Below are 10393 nucleotides of genomic sequence, written 5' to 3'. Positions count from 1 at the left end.
GAAACTGAGTGAAACCAAGGCAGGAAGTGACAGGCAGTTAATGGGAAGGCAGGAGTGCATATGCAGCAGGGATAGTAGGCTGCTAAGGTAATATTCAGGACAGCAGATTGCCGTAAATACCCTTCATGTGATTCCGTCTAATGGCCAAGGGCAAACTTGAGATGGATGTTGGGGACCAGTGGCACACTCAGTTTGCGAAGCTAGATAGAAAGATGGACTCAGACTACATGTGGTGGAAGGTATCGCAATCCAGAAATGTTGCTAGAGGTGAGGAAGATCCCCAAGGGCCAGGAAAGCCAGAAAGGGGAAAATGCCACCTATAGCGAGAATCAGGGCTAAAGTTGTATCTGGTACCTGTGTGAAAGATGACAACCCGTTGGACTTTATCCTTCAAACCTGTTTGTAAATGTTGAACAGATTGCCATTCTCTCGGAAAAAGTTTGGTTTTTATAAACCACATATCTCCTGGACAGCTTGCTGCCCTGGTTCCAGAAGAGGGATTCAGACTAGTCCTTGTCTCGTGTGCTGCACTATCCCAGAATTTGCCCTGTATGGTACATTAATGCTGGAAGTAAGGGTCCAGCTCACTGGTACCTCCGCTTCACCGCCAAGGACGTCTTCGATGCTTAACCTTCAATGCTCATCTATCAGACCTGGATGAATGAGGGCTGGGTCACAGGTCTTGACCGGTGCAGACTGGTTCTCAGGTCTTAACGATCTGAACCTCGGCCCCTTGTTTGGTGTGGTCTGGTTCACAGACCTTGACCAGACCTTGACCGCCGTTGTCTGGACCCTGCTCACGGGCACACCGTGACACACTGGTTCAGGCCTACTTGCTTGTTCCGGGATCTTGGCCGAAGTGTCCTCCTGCACATATGCCCTGCTTATCTCACTGGTTGGAGCAAAATCACTTTGCGTATTGCTACTCTGACCTTTTATGCCGAGGAACTGCGTCATCAAGGCCACATGACCCGATGCTCCATCTGGATCATTCCGCCATAAACTTTTCCTCTTCCTGTTGGTTCCGCAGGGTTCTGATGGGACAGCTGGTGGCAGTCTCTGGACATAAATGCCAAACAGCGCTGGGAAATCTCATCCTTTGCTGCACACCCTCTTACACACTCTCTTTTGCATATCAAGTTAAAGTTGAATTTTAATTAACCCTTTCATGACCCAGCCTATTTTGACCTTAAATACCTTGCCGTTTTTTGCAATTCTGACTAGTGTCCCTTTATAAGGTAATAACTCAGGAACGCTTCAATGGATCCTAGCGGTTCTGAGACTGTTTTTTCGAGACATATTGGGCTTCATGTTAGTGGTAAATTTAGGTCAATAAATTCTGTGTTTATTTGTGATAAAAACGGAAATTTGGCGAAAATTTTGAAAATTTTGCAATTTTCACATTTTGAATTTTTATTCTGTTAAACCAGAGAGTTATGTGACACAAAATAGTTAATAAATAACATTTCCCACACGTCTACTTTACATCAGCACCATTTTGGAAACAAAATTTTTTTTTGCTAGGAAGTTATAAGGGTTAAAATTTCACCAGCGATTTCTCATTTTTACAACGAAATTTACAAAACCATTTTTTTAGGGACCACCTCACATTTGAAGTCAGTTTGAGGGGTCTATATGGCGGAAAATACCCAAAAGTGACACCATTCTAAAAACTGCACCCCTCAAGGTGCACAAAACCACATTCAAGAAGTTTATTAACCCTTCAGGTTCTTCACAGCAGCAGAAGCAACATGGAAGGAAAAAATGAACATTTAACTTTTTAGTCACAAAAATGATTTTTCAGCAACAATTTTTTTATTTTCCCAATGGTAAAAGGAGAAACTGAACAACGAAATTGTTGTCCAATTTGTCCTGAGTACGCTGATACCTCATATGTGGGGGTAAACCACTGTTTGGGCGCACGGCAGGGCTTGGAAGGGAAGGAGCGCCATTTGACTTTTTGAATGAAAAATTGGCTGCACTCTTTAGCGGACACCATGTCACATTTGGAGAGCCCCCGTGTGCCTAAAAATTGGAGCTCCCCCACAAGTGACCCCATTTTGGAAACTAGACGCCCCAAGAAACTTATCTAGATGCATAGTGAGCCCTTTAAACCCCCAGGTGCTTCACAAATTGATCCGTAAGAATGAAAAAGTACTTTTTTTTTCACAAAAAAATTCTTTTAGCCTCAATTTTTTCATTTTCACATGGACAACAGGATAAAATGGATCCTAAAATTTGTTGGGCAATTTCTCCTGAGTATACCGATACCTCACATGTGGGGGTAAACCACTGTTTGGGCACATGGTAAGGCTCAGAAGGGAAGGAGCGCCATTTGACTTTTTGAATGAAAAATTATCTCCATCGTTAGCGGACACCATGTCACGTTTGGAGAGACCCTGTGTGCCTAAACATTGGAGCTCGCCCACAAGTGACCCCATTTTGGAAACTGGACCCCCCAAGGAACTTATCTAGATGCCTAGTGAGCACTTTAAACCCTCAGGTGCTTCACAAATTGATCCGTAAAAATGAAAAAGTACTTTTTTTTCACAAAAAATTTATTTTCGCCTCAGTTTTTTCATTTTTACATGGGCAATAGGATAAAATTGATCGTAAAATTTGTTGAGCAACTTCTCCCGAGTACGCCGATACCTCATATGTGGGGGTAAACCACTGTTTGGGCACCCGGCAGGGCTCGGAAGGGAAGGCGCACCTTTTGACTTTTTGAATGGAAAATTAGCTCCAATTGTTAGCGGACACCATGTCGCATTTGGAGAGCCCCTGTGTGCCTATGCATTGGAGCTCCCCCACAAGTGACCCCATTTTGGAAACTAGACCCCCAAGGAACTTATCTAGATGCATAGTGAGCACTTTCAACCCCCAGGTGCTTCACAAATTGATCCGTAAAAATGAAAAAGTACTTTTTTTTCACAAAAAAATTCTTTTAGCCTCAATTTTTTCATTTTCACATGGACAACAGGATAAAATGGATCCTAAAATTTGTTGGGCAATTTCTCCTGAGTACGCCGATACCTCATATGTGGGGGTAAACCACTGTTTGGGCACACGGCAGGGCTCGGAAGGGAAGGCGCGCCTTTTGACTTTTTGAATGGAAAATTAGCTCCAATTGTTAGCGGACACCATGTCGCATTTGGAGACCCCTGTGTGCCTATGCATTGGAGCTCCCCCACAAGTGACCCCATTTTGGAAACTAGACCCCCCAAGGAACTTATCTAGATGCATACTGAGCACTTTAAACCCCCAGGTGCTTCACAGAAGTTTATAATGCAGAGCCATGAAAATAAAAAATAATTTTTCTTTTCTCAAAAATGATTTTTTAGCCTGGAATTTCCTATTTTGCCAATGGTAATAGGAGAAATTGGACCACAAATGTTGTTGTCCAGTTTGTCCTGAGTACGCAGATACCCCATATGTGGGGGTAAACCACTGTTTGGGCGCACAGCAGGGCTCAGAAGGGAAGGCATGACATTTGGCTTTTTAAATGGAAAATTAGCTCCTATCATTAGCGGACACCATGTCGCGTTTGGAGAGCCCCTGTGTGCCTAAACATTGGAGATCCCCCACAAATGACCCCATTTTGGAAACTAGATCCCCAAAGGAACTAATCTAGATGTGTGGTGAGCACTTTGAACCCTCAAGTGCTTCACAGATGTTTATAACGCAGAGCCATGAAAATAAAATAAAAAATTTCTTTTCTCAAAAATGATTTTTTAGCCCGCAATTTTTTATTTTCCCAAGGGTAACAGGAGAAATTTGACCCCAAAAGTTGTTGTCCAGTTTCTCCTGAGTACGCTGATACCCCATATGTGGGGGTAAACCATTGTTTAGGCACATGCTGGGGCTCGGAAGTGAAGTAGTGACGTTTTGAAATGCAGACTTTGATGGAATGCTCTGCGGGCGTCACGTTGCGTTTGCAGAGCCCCTGATGTGGCTAAACAGTAGAAACCCCCCACAAGTGACCCCATTTTGGAAACTAGACCCCGAAAGGAACTTATCTAGATGTGAGGTGAGCACTTTGAACCCCCAAGTGCTTCACAGAAGTTCATAACACAGAGCAGTGAAAATAATAAATACGTTTTCTTTCCTCAAAAATAATTTTTTAGCCCAGAATTTTTTAATTTTCCCAAGGGTAACAGGAGAAATTTGACCCCAATATTTGTTGTCCAGTTTCTCTTGAGTACGGTGATACCCCATATGTGGGGGTAAACTACTATTTGGGCACTTGCCGGGGCTCGGAAGTGAAGTAGTGACTAGTGTTGAGCGATACCGTCCGATACTTGAAAGTATCGGTATCGGATAGTATCGGCCGATACCCGAAAAGTATCGGATATCGCCGATACCGATATCCGATACCAATACAAGTCAATGGGACACCAAGTATCAGAAGGTATCCTGATGGATCCCAGGGTCTGAAGGAGAGGAAACTCTCCTTCAGGCCCTGGGATCCATAGTGAGGTGTAAAATAAAGAATTAAAATAAAAAATATTGTTATATTCACCTCTCTGGCGGCCCCTGGAACATCACCGCGAGGAACCGGCGTCCGGCAGGCTTCTTTGTTCAAAATGAGCGCCTTTAGGACCTGCGGAATGACGTCGCGGCTTCTGATTGGTCGCGTGCCGCCCATGTGACCGCCACGCGACCAATCAGAAGCCGCGACGTCATTCCACAGGTCCTAAAGGCGCTCATTCTAGGAATTTATCTGAGGAATGACGTCGCGGCTTCTGATTGGTCGCGTGGCGGTCACATGGGCGGCACGCGACCAATCAGAAGCCGCGACGTCATTCCGCAGGTCCTAAAGGCGCTCATTTTGAACAAAGAAGCCTGCCGGACGCCGGTGACTCGCGGTGATGTTCCAGGGGCCGCCGGAGAGGTGAATATAACAATATTTTTTATTGTAATTCTTTATTTTACACCTCCGATACCGATACCCGATACCACAAAAATATCGGATCTCGGTATCGGAATTCTGATACCGCAAGTATCGGCCGATACCCGATACTTGCGGTATCGGAATGCTCAACACTAGTAGTGACGTTTTGAAATACAGACTTTGATGGAATGCTCTACGGGCGTCACGTTGCGTTTGCAGAGCCCCTGATGTGACTAAACAGTAGAAACCCTCCACAAGTGACCCCATTTTGGAAACTAGACCCCGAAATGAAATTATCTAGATATGTGGTGAGCACTTTCAACCCCCAAGTGCTTCACAGAAGTTTATAACGCAGAGCCGTGAAAATAATAAATACGTTTTCTTTCCTCAAAAATAATTTTTTAGCCCAGAATTTTTTATTTTCCCAAGGGTTACAGGAGAAATTGGACCTCAAAAGTTGTTGTCCAGTTTCTCCTGAGTACGCAGATACCCCATGTGTGGGGGTAAACCACTGTTTGGGCACACGTCGGGGCTCAGAAGGGAAGTAGTGACTTTTGAAATGCAGACTTTGATGGAATGGTCTGCGGACGTCACGTTGCGTTTGCAGAGCCCCTGGTGTGCCTAAACAGTAGAAACCCCCCACAAGTGACCCCATTTTGGAAACTAGACCCCCCAATGAACTTATCTAGATATGTGGTGAGCACTTTTAACACCCAAGTGCTTCACAGACGTTTACAACGCAGAGCCGTGAAAATAAAAAATCATTTTTCTTTCCTCAAAAATGATGTTTTAGCAAGCAATTTTTTATTTTCTCAAGGGTAACAGGAGAAATTGGACCCCAATATTTGTTGCGCAGTTTGTCCTGAGTATGCTGGTACCCCATATGTGGGGGTAAACCACTGTTTGGGCACACGTCAGGGCTCGGAAGTGAGGGAGCACCATTTGACTTTTTGAATACAAGATTGGCTGGAATCAATGGTGGCGCCATGTTGCGTTTGGAGACCCCCTGATGTGCCTAAACAGTGGAATCCCCTCAATTCTAACTCCAACACTAACCCCCCCACACCCCTAAACCTTATCCCAAATGTAGCCGTAACCCTAATCACAACCCTAACCCCAACACACCCCTAACCACAACCCTAATTCCAACCCAACCCTAACCCTAAGGCTATGTGCCCACGTTGCGGATTCGTATGAGATTTTTCAGCACCATTTTTGAAAAATCCGCAGGTAAAAGGCACTGCGTTTTACCTGCGGATTTACCGCAGATTGGCAGTGTTTTTTGTGCGGATTTCACCTGTGGATTCCTATTGAGGAACAGGTGTAAAACGCTGCGGAATCCGCACAAAGAATTGACATGCTGCGGAAATTACAACGCAGCGTTCCTGCGCGGTATTTTCCGCACCATGGGCACAGCGGATTTGGTTTTCCATATGTTTACATGGTACTGTAAACCTGATGGAACACTGCTGCGAATCCTCAGCCAAATCCGCACCGTGTGCACATGGCCTAATTCTAAAGGTATGTGCACACGCTGCGGAAAACGCTGCGGATCCGCAGCAGTTTCCCATGAGTTTACAGTTCAATGTAAACCTATGGGAAACAAAAATCGCTGTACACATGCTGCAGAAAAACTGCACAGAAACGCAGTGGTTTACATTCCGCAGCATGTCACTTCTTTCTGCGGATTCTGCAGCGGTTTTACAACTGCTCCAATAGAAAATCGCAGTTGTAAAACCGCAGTGAAATGCACAGAAAAACCGCGGTAAATCCACAGCGGTTTAGCACTGCGGATTTATCAAATCCTCTGCGGAAAAATCCGCAGAGGACCAGAATACGTGTGCACATCCCGAACCCTAACCCTATCCCTAACCCTATCCCTAACCCTACCCCTAACCCTAACCCTAACCTTACCCCTACCCCTAACCCTAACCCTACCCCTAACCCTACCCCTAACCCTAACCCTAGTTCTTACCCCAACCTTAGTGGAAAAAAAAATTCTTTATTTTTTTTATTGTCCCTACCTATAGGGGTGACAAAGGGGGGGGGTCATTTACTATTTTTTTTATTTTGATCACTGAGATATAACCTCACTGATAATCTCACTGATCAAAATTCACTCTGGAACGAATCTGCCGGCCGGCAGATTCGGCGGGCGCACTGCACATGCGCCCGCCATTTTGGAAGATGGCGGCGCCCAGGAAAGAAGACGGACGGACGGACACCGGGAGGCTCGGTAAGTATAAGGGGGGGAGATCAGGGCACGGGGGGGGGGGGGCGTCGGAGCATGGGGGGGTGGATCGGAACACGGGGGGGTGGATTGGAGCACGGGGTGGGGGATCGCTGTGCGGGGGGGTGGATCGGAGCATGGGGGGGATCACTGTGCGTGGGGGGGGATCGCTGTGCGGGGGGGATCGGAGTGTGGGGGGGTTTGATTGGAGCACGGGGGTGTGATTGGAGCACGGGGGGAGAGGACAGGAGGACGGGGAAGCGGAGCACAGGACGGAGGGGAGCGGACCACAGATTGGAGGGCTGGGGGGGAGATCGGTGGGGTGGGGTGGGTGCACATAAGTGTTTCCAGCCATGGCCGATGATATTGCAGCATCGGCCATGGCTGGATTGTAATATTTCACCAGTTTTTTAGGTGAAATATTACAAATCGCTCTGATTGGCAGTTTCACTTTCAACAGCCAATCAGAGCGATCGTAGCCACGGGGGGGGTGAAGCCACCCCCCCTGGGCTAAACTACCACTCCCCCTGTCCCTGCAGATCGGGTGAAATGGGAGTTAACCCTTTCACCCGATCTGCAGGGACGCGATCTTTCTGTGACACAGCATATGCGTCACAGGTCGGATTGGCACCGACTTTCATGACGCATACGCTGTGTCACAGGTCGGGAAGGGGTTAAATATTAAATTAAGCTATACTTGCCCAGTATGATTTAAATGTTGGCTAGATGCCCTATATAAATGTTTATGCAGGCAAATTGCAATTTTTCGGGTGACAGACTCCCTTTAATGACATTGGTTATATATATATATATATATATATATATATATATATATATATATATATATATATATATATATATTGTGATGCAGTGACCCCTGTTACAGGTAGGGGCGCCGCATGGGCTCCTCAGGATATGCATGAAGGCATAACTGGGTTTCTGAAACAATGTCCAACATGATTGTAAATGGCCGGTATGTGTTGCAGAGGGAGTCTGCGCTGTAAGCCGATAATGTTGTTCTGGGACCTGTAGTCCCACAAGTATTGTTGTGTAACTTTAAAGGGAGGCTTACAGGGTTAGTCAGGGAGCTGGGCGGGTCTGACTAACCACACACACCTCCCACCTGTGGGAGAGGTTACAGATATATAATGTGACTGAGGACTGGTCACATGAGCGAATGTATGGACCTGATTAGTTCGTGTGTAAGGTTCTGGAAGACCTGTCTGTTGGACGGTCCGAAGTGGGAACGGATGTCCTGAAGAGCACATGGTGAGGCCTTGAATCTGGTGGCCTGTGTGTTGGACGGTTCCAAGTGGGGACGGACATCCTGAACAGCACACAGTGAGGCCGTATGTGCAAAGTCTGTGATGGCACTGCGTTGGGGAAGTTATCATCCATCTGAGGATCTGGACTGTTGGGAGTGCACTGGTCACAGGGATGGTGATCCCAGTTCGGCAGCTTCCCCAGCAGAGAGCACTGACAGGAGGTCAGGTTATGGAGCAGGAGCTCCAGGAAGGTAATCCATAGTTGGGGAACTGTGTGCACTGACAACAGTCAGTTAATAAACTGTGTGGTCTCCCATGGTAAATGGACAGAGTGAGGTCAGGTGTGTGTAGAGACTGCAACTCAATGTGAAGTGCTATGAACTATGTGAAAGGTCTGTGATGTGTAACATGGCTTACAGTGGTTTATGCTGAGTGAATAATAAACCACGTGGACTTTAAGTAAGAAAATGTGACTGTGTGCCTTCATCCTGTTGTCAAGCGAGCATTCCCCAACCCGCTAGCGATCGCGGCATCACAATATATATATATATATATATATACATATATATATATATATATATATATATATAGCTCTGGAAAAAATTAAAAGACCACTGCACAGTTTTAGAAAAATCAGCCTCTCTACTTGTCTGACAGCCATTCCATTCCAGTGTCAGTTGAATTCCAACCAGAGTACACCTCATTTTACTTAATGTGCTTCTGATTATGTGATCACCTGAACCAAATCTTATTTAACAAAGGAAAGTATCAAAACACTACTGTAGTGTTCACAATCTTCTTGCAATAGAGCAAGCTGGAAGGCAAAACAAGTGCTAGTAATATCCCAAAAGTAATAGGAATTAGTGATGAGCGAATATACTCGTTACTCGAGATTTCTCGAGCACGCTCGGGTGTCCTCCGAGTATTTTTTAGTGCTTGGAGTTTTAGTTTTTAGCGCCGCAGCTGAATGATTTACATCTGTTATTCAGCATAAGTACATGTGGGGGTTGCCTGGTTGCTAGGGAATCCCCACATATACTTATGCTGGCTAACAGATGTAAATCATTCAGCTGCGGTGCTAAAAACTAAAACTCCGAGCACTAAAAAATACTTGGAGGACACCCGAGCGTGCTGGGGAAATCTTGAGGAACAAGTATATTCGCTCATCACTAATAGGAATGAAAAAAATAACTTTTAAACAAGCCTAAGGTGTTGATAAGAAAAGTCTTGACTGAGGAAAAGAGGGCTCAATTCTTTGCTTACTAGCAGAGGGATACAGTGAGCGTCATGTTGCCTCCATCCTTAAAATTTGTAAGATGGCAGTCCATTACAACAAGGTGACGCAGCAGACATTGGCGACAACAAAGCTACAGACCGGCAGAGGGCGAAAACGACTCTCCACTGACTGGGCTGACCGTCATCTTATTCGAATGTCACTCAGCAACTGCAGGATGACATCAAATGACCTACAAAAGGAATGGCAAATGGCAGCTGGGGTGAAGTGCACGGCAAGAACAGTTCGTAACAGGCTCCTAGAGGCAGGGCTCAAGTCATGTAAAGCTAGAAAAAAGCCTTTCAGCAATGAGAACCAAAGGAGAGCCAGGCTCAAGTTTGTCAAATTCCATAAGGATTGGACCATAGAGGACTGGAGTAAGGTAATCTTCTCTGTTGAGTCTAATTTTCAGCTCGGCCCCACACCTGGTCGTCTAATGGTTAGACAGAAACTTGGAGAGGAGGCGTACAAGCTACAGTGTCTTGCACCCACTGTGAAATTTGGTGGAGGATCAGTGATGATCTGGGGATGCTTCAGCAAGGCTGGAATTGGGCAGGTTAATCTTTGCGAAGGAAGTATGAATCAAGCCGCATACAAGGTTATCCTGGAAAAATAGTTGATTCCTTCTGCTCAGGCAATGTTCCCCAGCTCTGAGGACTGATTTTTCCAGCAGGACAATGCGTCATGCCACACAGCTAGGTCAATCAAACTGTGGATGAAGGACCACCACATCA

This window comes from Ranitomeya imitator, chromosome 5 (assembly GCF_032444005.1).
Source record: "Ranitomeya imitator isolate aRanImi1 chromosome 5, aRanImi1.pri, whole genome shotgun sequence".
Lineage (NCBI taxonomy): Eukaryota > Metazoa > Chordata > Amphibia > Anura > Dendrobatidae > Ranitomeya > Ranitomeya imitator.
This window is presented reverse-complemented; position numbering follows the sequence as displayed.